Genomic DNA, 19,727 nt, shown 5'->3' with positions numbered 1-19,727 from the left:
GCATATATACACTGGGCGAATTCGATGAAGTTTATTCAAAGATTCCTGCTTGTGGTCGCCAGTGTTCTCCACCATATCTGGTTCAATAGGGGAGGATGTACTAAAATATATACCTCAAAATCATGCTAGAGTGGCCGTAGGCCGCAAGAACGAGCGCCTCGGCGCGAACGCGAAGGGAGTGTCTGGGGGGCTCCCCCCAGAAAAATGTTGAATTTAAACATGCTTAGATGCGATTTCCCAGCACCTGGTATGCAGAATTCGACTCTCTTCGCCTACAAAACATTCAACATTTACGGCAAATCTCCGATATCGGCCGCATAATCACGATGAACATGTACGTTGGCAATGTTTTCTAACCATAATTCCACAATTTTTTTCCATGTACCGACCTTCAGAAAGGTATATATAATCAGTCACCATATTCACCATCAGTTTCATTGAAATCTACATCGCGCAACCGACTAACTCCGCACCGCCCGCAATGTTAACAATATTTGGCGGGAAGCCAACTGCGCCGCCGGCCGTTGACGAATGCTACCATGCGTTTTGGCCATGCACATTAAAACTGCCGGCAGAAGCGTTTAATGGCCTACTTCGGGAAAGGTCGTGATTCTGGGACACTTCACAATGCAGGAACTTCCGGTTTCAGAATTACGGATAAGGACAAGAAACATGCGGCTACTTTTCAAACTATTTGCTTTACGTCCAGTGGCCAGTCCACCCGCCAAACCCACAGGTGGACTGGAGTGATACAGGCAGGTTTCGATACTGACGTGCTGTGTTCTTTGATCATTGCGGAATTGGCGTCTATTTTATAGGCCCACCTCGGACCTGTGTGGCAGGCTCAGAGCGTTGCGAGGACATCGCCATCTCCATTGTGGTAGGGAAATAAAAAAACAAAAACGCCACAGGCTTAGTCAGGGATATTATTATTATATTTATGACTCCTCATCTTCAGGCCCAAGATTCAGATGTATGTTCCGGTTTCTGATGCCTTTCCATATCTCTGCTGCCTTTCGCAGCAATTACCTCCCCTCTTTCCCCTTGGTGTGGTCGGGGCCATGGATTGAAATCATCACGAGGGCATTGAGGACTTTTTGAGAGAGCCGGTTTCTAATTGCGGTCTTAATCCGTTTTAGGCAACTAAAACCACGTTCGCAGTCTGAAAGACACGGAAAAAATTAAGATTAAATCACCTGCATTTGGCAGCGCGATCTTTAAAATCCCGATGGCAAATTTTGCAACTAAACTGCTGCCTGCAGAAACTTGGCAGGTGTGGCGGAATGTGTGGTTGCTATTGGCCAATAGTTGAGGAACGTCACTAATCACTTATGCTTTCACATAAATTATGAAGGTGACCGCCGGCTCCCGACTTGGCTTTGCGCTCTCTAGTATATGATATTATTACCTGCCGTTGACATGGGAATGACCAATCCTGCCCTTGCTATATGCGTTAGGTTGGTATAAAGGGGCTCGTCATCAGGCTCAGCGAGGGTCTGCAGTACCGTCATTGTATGCATTCTTCTTTTTCGCTTTACCAGGCGACCTCTCAAATTAGACCACTCTTGCAAGGTGGCGTCAATCTGTGTGCCGTAGTGTGCAGCCAGCAACTGAAAAAACGACACGTGGGAGATGAGTGCATGTATGTAGGCCGCCCTGAAGTAACAGGACCCCAATAGGTTGCATTACGATTCATCAATTGGTCACGAAAAGTTACCTACGTGTTAATGTTTCGACTCACTTGAATCTCCTCATCCCCATATCCGGTCTCCTCTGCCGAATCCACGTCTTTCGGAAACTCGGGGCAGGTTCCATCAAATACGGAAAATGACTGAATTAGGTCGGCGTCGGGGAATCTCTCATCATATTTTCGGTCAGTGCAGTTAGGAAGGCGTCGTCTTTTTAAAACAAGAAGGGGAGGTTAAACTAACATGATTAGATGGTAAATTAGATTCACTTTTGATATTTCACATGTCATATAAACCCATTCTGTTCCTTTTCTTTTCAGATCATGCTCAACTTCTTACACAGCGTCGGCTTACCTGTGTCTTAGACCGCTGCATAGCCTCGGCACTCGGCTGCTGTAGATCTATTCCGGCGCCCCTTATTTCCTCAATGACAGATCCATCCATCATTGCCTGAAAGTACTTGCCGGGGGTGGTAGCCTTGGCCTTGATGATGGCAACAGTACCATCCAATTTGTTTTTAATGTCGGTGAATCCAACCCCACTTTCCTTCAAGATAAAATAAAGTGTTTGAATGGATATCAATCTGTTTTTTACAAGTTTAAATCGAAATGGAAAGTAGCTTGGTGGCATCTGATAAATCGATAAATTACAGACCAATATTGATGTACATATTGCTGATGGGGATGCCACCTACCTGAAAACATTTCGACAGTATCGAAACCTGGGGTAAAACGTCACACATGAGTTGTAGCATTGCTACGAACTCCCAAGTCTTGGTGAGGTGAACCAAACCAAGGGCAGTGGCATCATCCCGCTCTGCATGTTCCCGCTCAAGGCTCATGATGACGGCTGGGTAGATCTGGCGCAAAGTATCAGTCGCAATGTCATGGCTCAGCCATCTTGTTGTTTTAGCCTTCTTGGTTTTGAGCTGAAGAAGGTTCATAGTTGCCTTAAATAATGAGAGAGATTGACGTGTTATCATACGATGAGCAAATCAAATTGAGGAGACAACAGGGAAGTAACGAAAGGTATGCTTCTAGCTGAGATGATCGTGGGTAGAAGATTTAAAACTCACCTGTATAGTTTTTAGGCAAGCTGATCGTATTGCCGAGTTCTCGTAAAAGTTGAAGATCGTCTGCAGCGTGTTGTTAAAGGTCCTGACAGAGGGCACACCCTTCGCAGCTGAGCCGACAGGTAGGGCCAACCTGTGGGCAACACAGTGGTTTGAAACTAGTTGAGGATGAAGCTGAAAATTAGATAATGATACAACTGAGACGTCAGACCTCACTATGTTTAGCTCATGCTGGGATGGGATTGATGTTTAGTCTTGGTTTGTAACATGTACATGTATTTCAAAACCAATGAATAAAGGTAACTCACCCGTTTTAACCTAGCTGCAACTCCATTCCTGACACCTACCATGACCACTGCTTTTACACGGCAATGGCTTGAATTATCGGATATCCGAGAGCGACTGAAGATCGAAAAATTAACAGTCAAAACTTTTGAAAAATATGCAGGCCTATGCCGACTTGCGCTATCAACGCCAAGGAAGACCACCTTGGTACCCATCTCTGTTAAATACTTGGCATATATGATCATTTGCTCCAGGACGGCAACATCTGTGGTGTCGTGAATCATAACGGCAAAATATGCTGACTTTCCAAGTTCGGAAAGGATATCCTGCCTGATTGCTTCGCCTGCAAAATAAAAAAATGTTGACAAAAAATCTTTACGAACACCTCGCCCCTCCCCAATCGTCTTTAGAAGCAGATGAACTACGCGTCATTTGCAGTGCCTCGATGTGGCGCTTTGAAACTTACCAAAACACAAAATCATCTCCTGCATGGACCTCTCAGAAGTGTACCCCCCGAGCTTCCTGATGTAATCGCAGCCAAGGTCCTCAACCAAGTCCAGCATGCTCTTGAAGTTGGTTGTGTGTGGTATCTGAACATAAAAAATAAAATAAAAAATGAAACGATGACGTAGACCGATATTCACCGTTCGTTCACACGATCAAGCCAGGGTTATTGCAGTGACTATTTACATGAGCCGGCCTTTCCTTCGTAAGTTGAGAACTATATTGACGATGCTTTTATGCCTATCTCTCGCTTTGCCAACCAAAACATGCATTTGAGAGCACCTATAAATGCCTTGCTCTCTAAATTCCATTCCTTATCGAATGAAGGGGGCAGTCCATCTTTATGGGAGGTGCGGAGGGTGGCCTCTTGCTCCATGGCTTCCTGATGAAGTTTTCTGGTGGCATGCTGGCGGATCTTGTCCTCCCTGAATGTAGAGTTACCATCCACCCAACCACCCTTTCTTCCCTTCTTCGTAGACTTTGGACGCTTATTGTGCTCAACACACAATTTGCATGTCATGCCTATCAATCAGGAAGAGAAAAAAACACCGTATTTAGTGTTTACGATAATTAAGTTCATTATATATTTATCTGGACACGTCCCATAGCAACAGCAAGCACCATTATTTTTTCCGCCAAACAAAACTCACACTGCACTAGGGCGAATGATGAGTCACCACAGAGTTAATAGCCTTCTCCTCTCCTGTCACTCAGCTATGATTCATTTCGGTGTTAAGCCTACTTTGAATGGGAGCGTTGATCGGCGGAGTGCAGCTGAGATCAAAAGACTCGCTGCCGGTACTAACGTGACTCAGACTGCACCTGTCAGGTGGATTGGTTTTGGCGGGAAATCGCCACGTGGTCGCCGATTGACGGAGTGCGGGCGGCACTCGACGTCAGGTGGATTGTTTTTTGCGGAGTAATCGCCACGCCGTGGTCGACGATGACGCGTTATAGGAAGCATGTTGTCTGCCGGCGGCCGTATGAAAGGCCCTTTTCTCTTTTCACAATGGCCTGTCAAGTGCCTTAGCCTACAAATAATTATATATTATCATTCACGGTCACCGACGGGACCTTTCGTCTGACGTACCGGCCATTAAGAAGGCCCAGGCCTAGAGGCTATAGCCTTGGTTATTGACTTGCGCATTCGCCTGCGCACGAAGTTTTATATATTTCCTATAAACCACTAACAATTTGGTTACTCAAACTTGGCCTGGGGGTCATTGTTTTACTCACCCTTTTCCACATCATACATAAGCCAAGCGTATGTCCTTAGCCAATCCTTCTTGAACGAATCACCGTGCTTCGAATTACCGGTACCTTTCTTCGCTGTAGGCCTCTGCGGCGTTGCACTAGTCAAAGGTCGATCGACATCACTGACAGAAGATTCGTCTTCAGAAGATGAACCACCTTCGCTACTGCTACTAATACGGGGTTCTTCAGGAGCTGGGAGCTTTGAGCCAGCCGCTACAAAACCGAATCGTTCAAGGCCCGCCATTGTTTTAGCACTGCGCGTCCGTGCTGTCCAGTCCAGTACCCCAACCCAGAAAATTCCAGTGCTATCTGCTGTAGCTAGCGCATACCGGTACTTTTCCTTTTAAGTATATAATCTCCCACCCACGCTCAGTGCTATCTCATTAAGTGGTAATTGGAGCCACCACCAACAGATTGCAAATTGTTTACTGTCGGGGCTTTTGATCAATTGATCCATCGGGAGTGTTTTCTTAAGACGTAATATCCCCTCTGCTCGTGCTCGCATGTGGCCGGCCGGCCGGTGGGGTAAACAGTAAACAGTGAAGCATGCGGGGCTATTCCGTTTATTGCTGCGACCAACGTAGGCTGGTGCGGCCCGACATTTACGATCTTCGGAATTATGGAACACGTCATGAATTAAAAAATCTCGCTATCAGGAAAGTTCGGATGCTGATATAATGTTTTAGGACGACTAGTTCATTATATGAAGAACGGGAATTTTGAAAGGGGCGGTCGGGAAATTAAGAGGGGCGGGTTAGTTTTGATAGGGGCGGATTTTTCCGTCGGCAATTTTAACAGGGGCGGGCCACCCTAATTTTTAATGGTGTGGAGAACACTGGTCGCTTCTCATGACTGATATGGCAAGGGTAAGTATATCCGTATTTTTGGGGGGAGGGGAATGGCTTCATGATAAAGGATCTTCATGATAGTCATGTAGCATAACGAAGGACTGTTATGCATTGAAATTTCATGATAAAGGACTTTCACGAAAAGAGAAAAAGAGTAGCATAACGATAGGACTGTTATCGATAAAAAATTCATGATGATGGAATTATATGAAAAGAGAACAAGAGGACCAAGGCCCTGGTGCTTATCTGACATTTTGCCCACACTAGATATGGTACCAGTATAATACAAGATGGTGGACAAACTATATATGAGTGCAACATGCCAAAAAGCAAACCCATCGGAGGCATTTGGATGTGAAAGTAACGTAATTATTAGGTTTATTGCACTACATGTAGCTACATTGCTTTTAAGTTGCTAAATCTCCTGCAATATCTATTCATCCCAAAAGTCAGGATCTCAAACGGCTGAAAAATCTGATTTGCTCAATGGTCATTGGATGGAATGTCATGATCAACAGTCATAAATTTGACAGAATGTTGCACCTGTAAAAAGAAATTCAAATCGACTAATTCGATTACCGGTGAGTCATTGTTTGTGAAATTTTCAGACTTCACCTCTTGTTGTAGTCATTATCATACCCAAAAGATTCAAAATGATTATGAAAATGTGCCAAATTCCACAGCATGTACAATCACCTGCCTTTGTTTAATACATTAACCACCTGCTACAGTCTGCATTGCTTGAACAGGCCAATGATAGCAAGAACAAGGCATCAAAGGCATTTTCAACATGTTCATAAAGGGTCATTCATAAAGAACTTCGTGGGCAAAGATGGTGGCCTGGTTGCCATCTTGGATTTCAGGTCGGGTCCAAAATCAATAGGGAACCTTTGCGGTTTCCCTATCCACCCCAGTACACCATAAGAGATCAGTCGGGCCACCTGTTCTTGAGTTATAGTCCGGAATGGGTAATCCAAGATGGCCTCCTGGTGGCCATATTGAATGTTCGATTTTGGATGGATCCAAAATCGATAGAGAACCTCCCCTACATCAGGTCATCACACCACATTTAAAAAAGCTTAATCATTAATGTCTCTGACTCAACTGGTTCTTGATTTGTGGGGCAAAATGTGAAGAAAAAAAGATGGCGGCCTGGCAGCCATGATAGCCCAAAATCAATAAGGAACCTCCCCTGTCGTACACTAGGTCATCACACCACAGAGGTTCAGGTCTGCCACTCACTTCGTTCCTGAGTTATGGGGCGGAATGCCAAAAACCACCTTGGATTTGGGGTCGAGTCCAAAATCGATAGCGAACCTCCTACCCTAGGACATCACACCACATTAGTTTCAGGTTTGTCACTCACTCAGTTCTGGAGTTATGGGGCAGAATACAAAAACAAAAATGGTGGCCAGGTTGCCATCTTGGATTTCAGGTCGGGTCCAAAATCGATAGGGAACCTTTGGGGTTTCCCTATCCACCCCATTACACCGTAAGAGAGCGGTCAGGCCACCTGTTCTTGAGTAATAGTCCGGAATTTGTAATCCAAGATGGCCTCCTGGTGGCCATATTGAATTTCAGCACGCGACCAAAATCGATAGGGAACCTCCCCCTATCTTACCCATTACACCATAAAAATTAGATCATGGTATGCTGCTCTCACATCTGATCATTGGAGGATTTTTACAAGCAGAGCCATTTTTTCATCAGGATTATGAGGAAGCAACTAGGCTCCTGACCATATGATGCAGCCAATGCTCAGAGATACTAGATCAGTCATGTCTCAAGTGGAGTTAAGTCATACTGCCCACATGTCCACGTGAAAGGCCACACTCTTGATGTTGTTGTCTCAAGAGAGTTGAGCACTTTCGTCTCGAACGTCTCAGTACTTGACCCGGGACTTTGGAACATGGAAGGAAAGCGATCAACGGATCACTTCGCAGTGACGTTCCAGATTTCAGTCAACAAACCCGCAAATGCCGTCACATTTAGGAAACTGCATTCCATTAGTGTTCCCGCATTCAAGGAGGACATAAGGAAGTCAACCAAGCTTAACAATGCAACCGGTACAACCAGGGAACTCGTCAACGCGTATATGGATGGTATTAGTTCTCTCCACGACTCCCATGCGCCAATACGACGGAAGACGATTACACTCCATCCGCACGCTCCGTGGTACACCGACAAGCTTCATGAAGCTAAACGTGAGAGACGTCGCTTGGAGAGACAGTTCCTGAAATCCAATCTTGAGGTGCATCAGCAAATGTACAGAGCGCAGTGCGTGAAGGTGAACAATCTGTTGACAGACACACGGCAATCCTACTTCCACAACAAAATCGTGGACTGTGGTCGCGACAATAGGAAGATTAACACTGTTGTGAAACATTTTATGGGAGAGTCATCTGAACTTGTCCTCCCACGACACAATTCCTTGCGTGAGCATGCTGGCCAGTTCAGTGAATTTTTCGCAGAGAAAATTGTTAAGATCTGGAATGACATTGGGTCTGGTGGTGATCAAGAACAATACACTGGTATCACCAACGAGACTGTTTTGTCGCGCCTTTCTAGCTTTGAACCTGCAACTGATGATGAGATACACAAGATAATCTCATCCAGTGCCAGTAAGTCCTGTGGGCTTGATCCTCTCCCAACATGGTTAATGAAAGACTCCATGGATGAATTATTACCTTTGCTTACATGCATTGTCAACTCATCGTTGCAGGAAGGTGTTGTACCCGAGCATCTCAAGATGGCACACATCACCCCTCTCTTGAAGAAGACGGGACTGGACCAGGAAAATAAAAAGAACTACCGACCTGTGTCAAACTTGAGTTTCTTGTCAAAACTGCTCAAGAGGGTTGTTGCTAGCAGGCTTGACAGTTATCTTGGCACCAACGACCTTCTTAAGCAACATCAGAGTGCGTACACAAAGTTCCGGTCTACTGAAACGGCACTCATCCGGGTTCAGTCCGACATTCTCAAAGCTATGGATAGGGGTGATAGTGTTGTCCTAGTGATGCTCACTCTTTCGGCAGCTTTTGACACCATCGACCATGCCACCCTCATCAACTGCCTAAGGCAGCACTATGGCATTGAGGGTACTGCTCTCGATTGGTTTGATTCCTATATACAGGACCGTTATCAATCAGTGGTACTTTCCGGTCAGGCATCTGACAACAGCAAGCTCAAATATGGCGTTCCTCAGGGGTCGGTTCTTGGACCGAAGTTGTACACTAAACCCCTTGGTACTCTTATTCAGATGCATGGCCTGGACTACCATATGTACACTGATGATACACAGCTCTACATTTTCTTTCCCAAAAAAGATCTGGTGATTCAAAACAAAGCTGTCCACAACCTCGAGACATGCCTTAAAGCCATCAGCAATTGGATGAGCTCAAACTTTCTAAAACAAAACGGTGATAAGACAGAAGTGATGCTGTTCACCCTGCGTGGAGGCCAGGCCATTGATCACATCTCAGTTTCTGTTGATGGTTGCAGCACTGAACCGAGCACAACAGTTCGCAACCTGGGAGTTATCTTTGACCAGCACCTCACCATGGAGAGGCAGGTGAACTCTGTTGCTCGTTCCTGCTTCTTCCACCTCCGGAACATTGGTAGATTGAGGAGTTATTTGCCTGCCGATGCAACCAAGTCACTTGTCAATGGTCTGGTAACATCTAGACTCGACCACTGCAATGCTCTTCTTGATGGTGTCTCAGGTCAACTGGTGCAATCCCTACAGAAAGTTCAAAACGCCTCGGCACGTTTGATCACTTGTACTAACAAGAGGCCCAAGGGCCTGGCGCTCAGCTGAGTAAGCAGATACAATTCATAGTTTAGCAGGTTTACTGATACTTTTAGATAGATTTGGCAAGGACTATATATATAGTTACAATAACCATGGATGCTTCAATTTGTCAACTGTGAAAGATGTAAGTGACATCACATGAAGTAATGCAGTGCGAGTGCGACATTTCCAATAGAGCCAGGATCTATGTCACAGTGACACACAGACAGGATTGGTTTTCCTTCTGGTATCAAAATTGATGTCCTCATACAAGTATGTCCTGAAAAGGTATTTGGACACTCACATGATCATTGTACCGTTGAGCTTGGGTCTGGTGCAATACCAACTTGAAATGGGGGGGGTTAGTGGATTTAGCAAAGTGTTTGGGATGCCCTGTATGTGAAGAAGTAAGATAAAGAGGTGCTTAAGAAAATTAATTTTATTGTTAAAAGATTGACCTGACCTGCAGGTGATTGGAATTTAACAAAGGCTGATTGCAATCATGGAGTAAATTATATAAGAATCACTGATTTGGCAAAGATTATTACATTTACAAGACATCAAGATGGAAAGTGATTGTACAGTGTTTGTCAAATCCGGACCTACTTTCCGTCAATGCTGAATACGTCGATGAGAGCTATCGAACTATCATTCCATGCAAAAAATGGCAATGACAACACCACTAATAACTTCAAATTATTTTCCGGTTATGATAACACAACACGCATCTTCATGATCATGATCTTTCTCAAACTAACTGAATGACCTAATCGCCTTGGACGCACAACCACATATCAATCCGCCCCGACGATCGACACATCCATTGGATTCGATAACACTCGATACAGTTTGATAAATAAACAAAGTTTTCGTGCTTTTAGCTGTCAACATCAATGGCTATAATATACTCCTGCAGAATAGTAGCACTAATAGAACTAATTTCCGAACTTTCCAATAGTTTGAACACAACTCAGAACATCACCCAACAGCCAAGGAGGATACCGCGGTGACGTCACATCACGTGATCACGACCCATATTACTGATCGCTATGGCCAATCAGATTCAGTCTACTGACAGCACCAGCACCAAACACATCTCCACGTCTCACTGTCTGGTGCGCTCCTGTACACAAATACACCAATAGACATGAAATGTTGCAATACCTTGTATGGATTCTTCCTGTGTAAAATAAAATTTACAGAGCAGATTAACTTCCACGAATAAAAAAGACGTTTGGCGTGGCCAAAGTGTGGAAATAATGTCTCCGCTAAAATACACTACGAAATACACTAGGCAATGCACTACGCGATACACGGTAGAGATGCAGTTGAGTTTGTTATTGTTTGACTTAGAAGCCCGCCCATATCATAATACATTCATGTATTCATGAAGTATGAACTCATTTCTGTCCCATACAACTCTAAGAACAGTCAATTTCTCCTTAAATCATCACCGAAACCGCGATATCCGCAGGAAGATTTCGTTCCAGTGTCCGAAAATGCATGATTTTACAGGGGCGCTAACTCGACAAATAGAGGGGATCTATGCGAGTTTTAGGTCCTACAGGTCTCGAACTTGTAAAATCTGTAAACATGCCTCCAAATCCCATTATGATAATGAAGAGATTGCCCCATGTCTGGGAGACTGTTTTGAAACCATCGCTAATTTTGCCCATCAGCTGGACTCAGATCTGCATAAATTACGATAAATAATGAGGTCGTCGCTTCAATTTCGCAAAGGAAGTTGACTCCATTCGATGTTGTTTTGACCAAATTCTGTTTAACTCATCGTTATGAGGGCATTTGAACACATTCTCGTTGATCTTTTCTATAAACGTGTGAAGAATCGTACCAAAATACATTTCCGTAAAGGCTTAAATAAGAAAATTTGTCACTTACAAAATCATGGCTCCGGTAGAAATAAAAAGGTCACCGCCATTTTCTTGATGATAGTACTCCAGGTAACCTCGACCGCGCAGTGGAGGGTCGAGCCGCCTCGTCAATTTACCCCAGACGAGCCGTTCATACAGTGAATGCACTGGCAATACCAGCAGTCCGGTATTCCCTGATTCGAGGTTTTCATGTCAGTTCGCGGCGGGAAATTTAAAGCGGGGTCATCTGGGGTCAAACAACAGTTTTGCTCACTACCGCCAACTGGTGATATAAATCCACACTAATCTATTTTATATCAAAACTTCTGTATCATGAAGACCTTTTCAACTTTATTTCAAGCTTTTATCTGCTCGAATAGAGCGTCAAAAAATTGTTTTTTCATTTACGCCTTTTGCCCCCTGGGGAGCTGAATTTGAGTCGAATCGCCCAAATTTTTTTCTGTAAGCAACATTTTCTGCGGTGTTTATATACAAAACCATATTTGAAGTGCCTCGGCTGTACGGTTACAAAATGCCCAACATGGCTAGATGGATGGCAGGATGGAAGGACAAACACCAATCAATTAGCTATTTGACTAGCTCCGCTGACTTTGTCAGCTGAGCTAAAAAGTCTGACCACATAACACCTGTACTGATCGACTTACATTGGTTGCCCGTGAAGTTTAGGATTCGGTACAAAGTTCTCATCCATACCTTTCGAGCCCTTCATTCCACAGCCCCTCCTTACATCTCAGAGTTGGTTTCCTTCCGCAGGCCTGGCAGAGCACTCCGCTCTGTGGGGGAGTATAAACTCAAGGTCCCCCGCCATAGGACGGTCTGTAAAGGGAGATCTTTTGGGGCTTCGGTCCCAAGGCTGTGGAATGAACTTCCTCTGTCCATCCGATCGACAGCTGACCTGGGCATCTTCAAGAAGGCATTGAAAACCTATCTTTTTAAATTAGCCTATTTTTAAATCCGTTTTTAATCATGTGGTCCTAAATTGTTTTATTGTTTTATTGCTGTATTTTAGTACTTTGAGCACATTGTTTCTTAGATTGTAAGGTGTCTTTGAGCAATTTGTTGATAAAGGCACCTAAAAAAATGTTTTAATAAAATAATGAAATAATTATGGTCAATTTACGCTATTGACCTCTCTGACCTTGAAAAGTAGGTCAAATCAAAAACCCGGGTATAACATGATGTAGTCTTATGAGCAGTGTCCACAGTGAAAATTTCATGATTTTAGCTAGCATAATTCATGAGATACAGCAAAAAGTACTTTTACACATGGAGCGCCCCCTGGGGCCAAGTGTAGTTCACAAATCGTCAAAACCGTGCTGTTTTAGAGTGGTACAATTACTTTTTACTACAAGGGGCTGTGAACATAATGACACCCAAAAAACCATGAAAAATTTCAGTCAATCATCAGTTAGTTATCAAATGTCTGTCGGTTGTCAGGCGGACACAAAATGAGCCATATTGATTTTTGGATCACACAGATTTTTTATAAGGCACCTTACTTACCCTAGTCTCTCCCAATTAGCCCCCAAAAAATCAGAAAACTCAATTGAGGCGTTACTCTGATAATTGAGGGAACGTTACTGGACATTGATGACGACGACACCAATGAATTGGCCGCAACGTTACTCCCCCAGATTTTTGTTGGGGGCATAAAGATTATGATTTTCCTCACTTTATGCATGAAGTTATCAGTGGTGGATGATTCCAATAATATTCACATAGATTTTTTACCATTTCCCTTCATCTTTACCATTTTCAGGACTCTTTTGAAATGGCTTTGTTTTTACATTTCATGATTACGGGATAACTCATTTTTTTCTTTTACCACAATAGAGGCTGGATCATATGTACCAATCCATATTACCGGCACCACAGAATGTTTTTATGCAACTATAACTAGGCTAACAAAATGATCAGGTAATCAATGCAATCACCTTTTCTTATTCTACTAAACTTGTATTTTAGAGACATCTTACCATGGCAGTTTTCTTCTGCAGTATCTTTGCCTGTCTCCTCTGCATTTTAAACTGGTCTTTCAAATTCCCTTCAGCAGAAAAGCTCCTTTCCTCTTTGTCGTTTTGTTTCAGATACCATAGATACTGCAGGCTGGCATTGCAGAAAATCTTTATCACCTCCTTCTATTTTCTTTAACAAGAAAAGAGATAATCAGATGACTGGAGCTGGTAGCAAAATGAATAGGCTATCAGATGTAATACAGGATGGTTCAAGCGACTCCCTGCATTATATTTATTTGCCCTTTGGTTTCCCACTGATTTAGACTTACAGACCCCAAAGAAATGTGGGAGTGCAACATTTTTATGACATTGCGTAAGTGTTCTCGTTTCTGAGTATATTTCTCCTCAGTGTTTGGTGACGCTGAAAATAGATTGACACTTAATTCTGTGTTTCCTCCAAATGAAAATAGCTGTCTATTCTATAGAAACACTGAAATTAGGGAAACGGCCACAGATGTTACAACAAGACAGTGTGATGGGCTTGCGCATCGAATAGGACTGCATTCAAAAGTATTTCAAATCTGTTGATGATTTAATTACACCCAAATGGCCAATTTACGACATTTGACCTCTGTGACCTTGAAAATTAGGTCAAATCAAAAACCCGTAAGAAAAAGCAAACATGTCCCTCATAAGAGAGATGTCACACTTTTTAGGTTTCCACTTCAGGTCCCCTGGTGGCCAAGTCAAGAATCAGATCGGACCAAAATTCATTGTCAGAGGTCACCTGACCTGAGGGGTTCATAGCTCTAGGAGTTAAGAAACGTGCCACTATTTTTGAAACAAGCTAGACGACGACGACGGATGCTGCGGTGGGATTTTTCAAGGGCTGTCCTATGCAACTGATTCCCAAACAAACCTAACATGCCAATGATTTAACCATATTTAAATTGTTGATGGCCACACTAAAGTAGGAAGTGTTTACCTAGAAACCCATTGAATATAGTCATGTTAGTAAAAATAATAAAACAAAAAAATAATAATAATAAAGTGCTTATATAGCGCACTACGTTTCAGTGAAACTTCAGTGCGCTTTACAATATAAAACATTATTGATTTTAAAACATTTTTAAAACAACATTTAAAAGGATCAAAAAAAAGGCGGGTTTAAACGTTACCTTAAAAGCTGTCCACCGAACCAACAAACCTGATGTGTGGGGCCAGATGGTTCCACAGAAGGGGAACGCCCTGGCACCGTAGAACTGTGTTTTGTAACGAGGAGCAACGATCAGCCCCATTGGCGAGGAACGTAAAGTTTGTGCTGGCTGGTGGGCAACCAAAAGGTCGCAAAGGTATTTTGGTGCAAGTCCATTAAAACATTTGTATGCAAGAGCAGAAATTTAAAAACACATCTTTGTTTGACTGGCAGCCAGGGGAGCATCTTTAAAACCGGGGTGATGTGGTCATACTTCCTGACATGCACAATAAGCCTAGCAGTTGAGTTTTGGATTAACTGTAGTCTGTTGATGTAAGCATCAGGAAGGCCGAACAGCAAGCTGTTACAATAGTCCAGCCAAGATGTTATAAAAGCATGGACTAGCTGTTCAGCTGACTGCTGGTCAAGTAGGTGATGAATACGACCGATTCACCAGATGACGAAAGAAGCTGCCTTACAGACATTGTTAACATGGTCTCTCATTGAGAGGGTCTGGTCAAGAGTAAAACCAATGTCCTTTACAGATGGTTTTGACTGGACTGGTGTTTCCCAGATATTGACAATGAGTTGTGTTTTGCTCTGGTTTGACTGACGAAAACGAGGTATTAGGTTTAGGTTATCTGTCTTAGGATCGTTGCATTTGAGCTTATTTTCCTTGAGCCATGCTCGAATTTCTTTTACACATTCTTTTAAGGATCTTACAGTATCGGGTATCTCCTGGCTTCAGTGTAGCATATACCTGATTGTCGTCGGCATATGACATGAAACCATGCTTCACAATTACGTCCTCTGGAGGAGCATTATACAACGAAAAAACGATTGGCCCGAGTACAGAACCCAGCGGTACACCACAGTCGAGAGGTACGTCACGAGACCGAACACCATCGAGGAGTATGATTGTGTCCAACCCTTAAAATAAGACTCGAGCGGCTGGAGTACCACCGCGGTGACCCCAAAACGGTTTCGCAACCTAGACAGCAGTATGTCCTGATCTATGGTGTTGAAGGCAGCCGAGAGGTCGAGGAGAATCAGCACAGCCTCCTTGCCTTGGTCGAGTGCCATAAGTAGGTTGTTAACCACGTGCAACAAAGCAGTTTCAGTACTGTGCCCCTTTCTGTGGGCAGATTGCATCGGTGGGTAAAGGACGCTTCAGTTGACATGTGCGATAACCGTCTCCGCCACGACCTTCTCGACTACCTTCGACACGAAAGATAAGTTAGAGACTGGGCGGTAATTGCTCAGAATGTCATAGTCAAGTGATGGCTTTTTAAGCGAAGGAATCACAAGGGCTTTTTGAAGCAAGTTGCCACCACACCCGATTGCAACGAAGCGTTCGTCAGTTTTGCAATAAATGGTGCAAAGTCAGTTTCAAAGTCTTTTAGCAGAGATGTTGGCAAGGGGCAAAGCTCACAGGTGGTTGAGTTTAGACGTTTCAGAATACGAGTCACTTCGGCCATTGAAATACTGGAGAATTGGGCCAGTTCACTGCCAGTTAAGGTCGGTACACCAACAGGGTTTGTAGAATCGTCATCTCCAAAACCAGACTGAATCTTCAAGATTTTCTTGTGGAAAAAATCAGCAAACTGATCGGCAAGTTCAGACTTGTCTGGGTGTGTGGGAAGAACGCTCTTACCAGCAGTCCAAGTGATATCTAGGAACCGAGATGTCATTCACAAACGAGAACAGAGTTCCGCAGTTTGAATTCAAAATCTTGTGTCTGAAATAATCAGACTTAATCGCATTTAAGCGTTTGTGGTAATCCATATCGGAGTCCTTGAAGATCTGACGATCAATTTCCAGTTTCGACTTCAAGCACTTCCTTTCTAGTCATCGTCGTTCCCTCTTGGCTTCGGGTAGAACGTCATTGTACCAAGGAGCATTAGGGCGGATAGTGATGTTCCTAGATGTCACTGGTGCTTTGCTATAAAGAACAGCAGTGATAACATCCCAGTATGCCTGTGACATAATAGTTACATCATCAGGCCTGAACGGAGATCATCCCTGTCAACACTGCGCAGCTTGCGACTTTTTGTGACACACCTTGAACGAGCCGGTTATTCGAATCTCAATTGGAATGAAATGCATTGATGATGTGCCGTGTTCAACATTGACTCTGCTTACTACATTGTCAGAATCACGCCCGATCACAAGATCAAGTGTGTGACAATTTTTATGAGTTGGCTGGTTGACATGTTGTCGAAATCCACACGATAGTAAAATGTCATGAAATGCATTGCTCTCATTTTAGTCAACATCGACATGAATGTTAAAATCACCTGTGAGAACAAGATGGTCATTCGCCATCAACAGAGTTTCCAGAAAAGATGAAACTCAGCGACAGTGAATCTACTGCGCGATTTCAGTGGCCGATAGATCGGCACTAACCGCATATGGTCAGTTTGCAATTGTCACATCCAGGTGTTCGAAGGACTGAAATAAAGCTCCCTTATTTCATTGCAAGTTCAAATCCTCTCGTAGCAGAACTGCAGTGCCTCCACCTCGCTTTCATTTCTGGGGATTCTGAACACAACGATATCCATTGAGGCCGGAGAGGAGCTCGCCGACGTCATCACGGCTATCGCCGTGTAGCCATGTTTCAGTGGAGGCAACAATGTCCACATTGTCATTTAAAACAAGATCAATGATGGAGGCTGCCAATGTTCATAAAAGGAAATCTACAGCCAGGTCCAGAATTATGTATCGGTTTTGGCACCTTATGGACAGATAAGGAACCAGCCAGAAACCAATAGTCGTCTTGTGTACTGCGCTGTTCGTACCTCAAATCGACAGACGCGATGACCTAGGTTTTGCAGTACACAAACCGAAATAAATTACGTTACGGACCTAGGTCATTTAGAGTACTGACCGACACGACCCAACCCGACCCGACATGATACGAACCAAGGATGATACAAACCGACAGAAACCGGGAAAAAGATGCCGGGCCGGGCGGGCAGGGCAACAATTCAGAACACAGGGATATTTTGGCCTTCATTGTACCTATATGATTGGCAGCAAGTAACAACCCAAAAGATAATAATCCAAAGCTCCCAACAACATTTAAATCCAACACGCAAAACTTGCAATTTTAACCGGGCAACTACCCACCAATGGCGGCCTAATAAAAAAAAACAAGCATCCTCGCATCTAGTTCAATCTAGAATCTGGATCTGCTTTTCCCTACGCTATTCACAACGCTATCTTTTGATTTGATTTGGAGTCAGGGTCCGCCACCTGCGTCCAATTTTAATTAGAATCGTCCCGGTCTTAGGAGTCAGTCGTATCCAATTTGAACATCTTGCGAACTCATCAAATGACTCACCGCTCTCCTTGTCAAAACTTTCTCTATCCCGGCGCTTTTGATCTTCAGACTTGCCGCTGAAAATTGAGCAGTCTGCTGCTTTGACCAATCAGCTTTCACTGCTGATCATGACGTCAGGAGACAGCTGTCAATTAATGACAGGCCATATGCAATTCAACTTTCCTTCTTTTTTGAAAGAATTACTCATATCTATTTAAAGAAGTAGTTAAATAGTAAACATTTCACCCAATTTTTATTTGCAGACTCTCTCAAAACAAATATTTGAAATAATTTTGTTGACAAAAAAGAAGCGAAAACCACAAGGTGCAAATACTACATATAAAATTTCTCCACGGACAGAGACTGGAGATGCAACTAAACAAATGCAAATAAACACCTGTTTCTTATCATTATGATGTGTACCTCGGAGTAATCAGCCTATAGTTTGGTTGCTCTGTGCGTTTACACTGCACATTTTTTGGGCAGTTTGTCTTTGAATGAAGTGTACCTGTGTGTTCCGTGGAATGCATCATTGAAAATATGTTGCGGTAGAAGAGTTTGTCTTTCAAAGTTCACTCAAATTTTGCTGTAAACAATTGTACACACGCATTGATTTGAGCATTGTGTCCTCGCATTTTGTTTGGAAGGGCAGTGCGGCAAGGACTACGGGTTGGACTAGAATTATTTTCGATCAATTTGGATGGGCTGATTTGGATAGATACCGGCAGGGTTTAGATTGGCGATTATTTTTTAATGAAACAGCCAGGGGCCATTGTGCTCACCCTCTAGATATTTGGTGGTTAGGAATTCATCCTGGTTAAGAAACATTTTACATGTATAGTATATAGGTCAAACCAAAGTCGGTATGACATGCGATGTATCATTGCTTGGAGTACCTACCATAAAAATATCATCGAAAACAAGTCACTAATAAGCCAGATATTGCACTTTTAAAGTTTTTTACTTTTGACCTCCTTGTGGCCAAGTCCAGAATCAAATCAAATTGAAATCTGGTGTCCGAGATGACATGACGTAAGGAGTCATTTGTACCAAAGTTTATAGCTTTAGCAGTTAAGAAACATGCAACAGTTACACTTAAACGGCCACTCTGTGACCTTGAAAAGGAGGGCAAATTAAAAACCTGTAGGATATGTGATGTATACTTGCTATGAGAACCTACCATAAAAATGCAATCGAAAACAAGTCACTCAAGAGAGATATCAAACTTTTTAGGTTTCCACTTCTGCCCCCTGATAGCCAAGTAAAGAATCAGATCAGACCGAAATTTGGTGTCAGAGGTTACATGATATAGGGGGTCATTTGTAATAAATTTCAAGTTCACAGCATTAGCAGTTAAGAGACGTGCCATTGTTGCACTCAAACTGCCGATTCACACAATTTGACCTATGTGACCTTGAAAATTAGGTCAAATCAAAAACCCGTAAGATGTGAGCTGTATCCTTGCCAGGGGAACCGACCATAAGAATTTTATCGAAAACGAGTCACTCATAAGAGCGATATCACACTTTTTAGGTTTCCACTTCTGGCGCCCTGGTGGCCAAGTCAAGAATCAGATACAGACGACGACGGACACTGCGGTGCTATATAAGACTCTCCTACATTGAGCCAAGAACGGTAAGATAAAGGTTCTAATCAGAACCCGTCTTTTTCACTGGTAGTTTTCCCATGAACATCATCCGTCATTCTGTTGCGCGATGACCGAACCGGGCCCCAGTCACCGCAGTCACAACACAATAGAATCAGGTGAGAGTATTGATTGGGAACCGAACCGAATTGACGATACACGGACCGGAGAAAGTCAATACACAAACCGATAAGGCAAAAAAAAGTTAATGTTATGTTTCTGGTTTCTGCCTGCATCAATTCAAACCCCCGCGCGTCAATATCTTTTTATTATCACA

The 19,727-nt window shown here is 43.4% G+C and overlaps 1 long non-coding RNA gene across 1 annotated transcript in view; it reads right to left on the bottom strand.

Moving 5' to 3' along the window:
• Positions 1-19,727, bottom strand: part of LOC135482893 (uncharacterized) — a 41,901-nt gene that overhangs the window by 589 nt on the left and 21,585 nt on the right. The window contains exon 2 of the long non-coding RNA XR_010446279.1: positions 13,310-13,478. This is a non-coding gene — a long non-coding RNA (uncharacterized LOC135482893). The remainder of the gene's footprint in view (positions 1-13,309; positions 13,479-19,727) is intronic.

The sequence above is a fragment of the Lineus longissimus genome, chromosome 1 (genome assembly GCF_910592395.1).
Source record: "Lineus longissimus chromosome 1, tnLinLong1.2, whole genome shotgun sequence".
In the NCBI taxonomy this organism is placed as follows: Eukaryota; Metazoa; Nemertea; class Pilidiophora; order Heteronemertea; family Lineidae; genus Lineus; species Lineus longissimus.
Note: the sequence above shows the minus strand (reverse complement) of the source record. Positions and strands in the feature narration are given on the sequence as shown.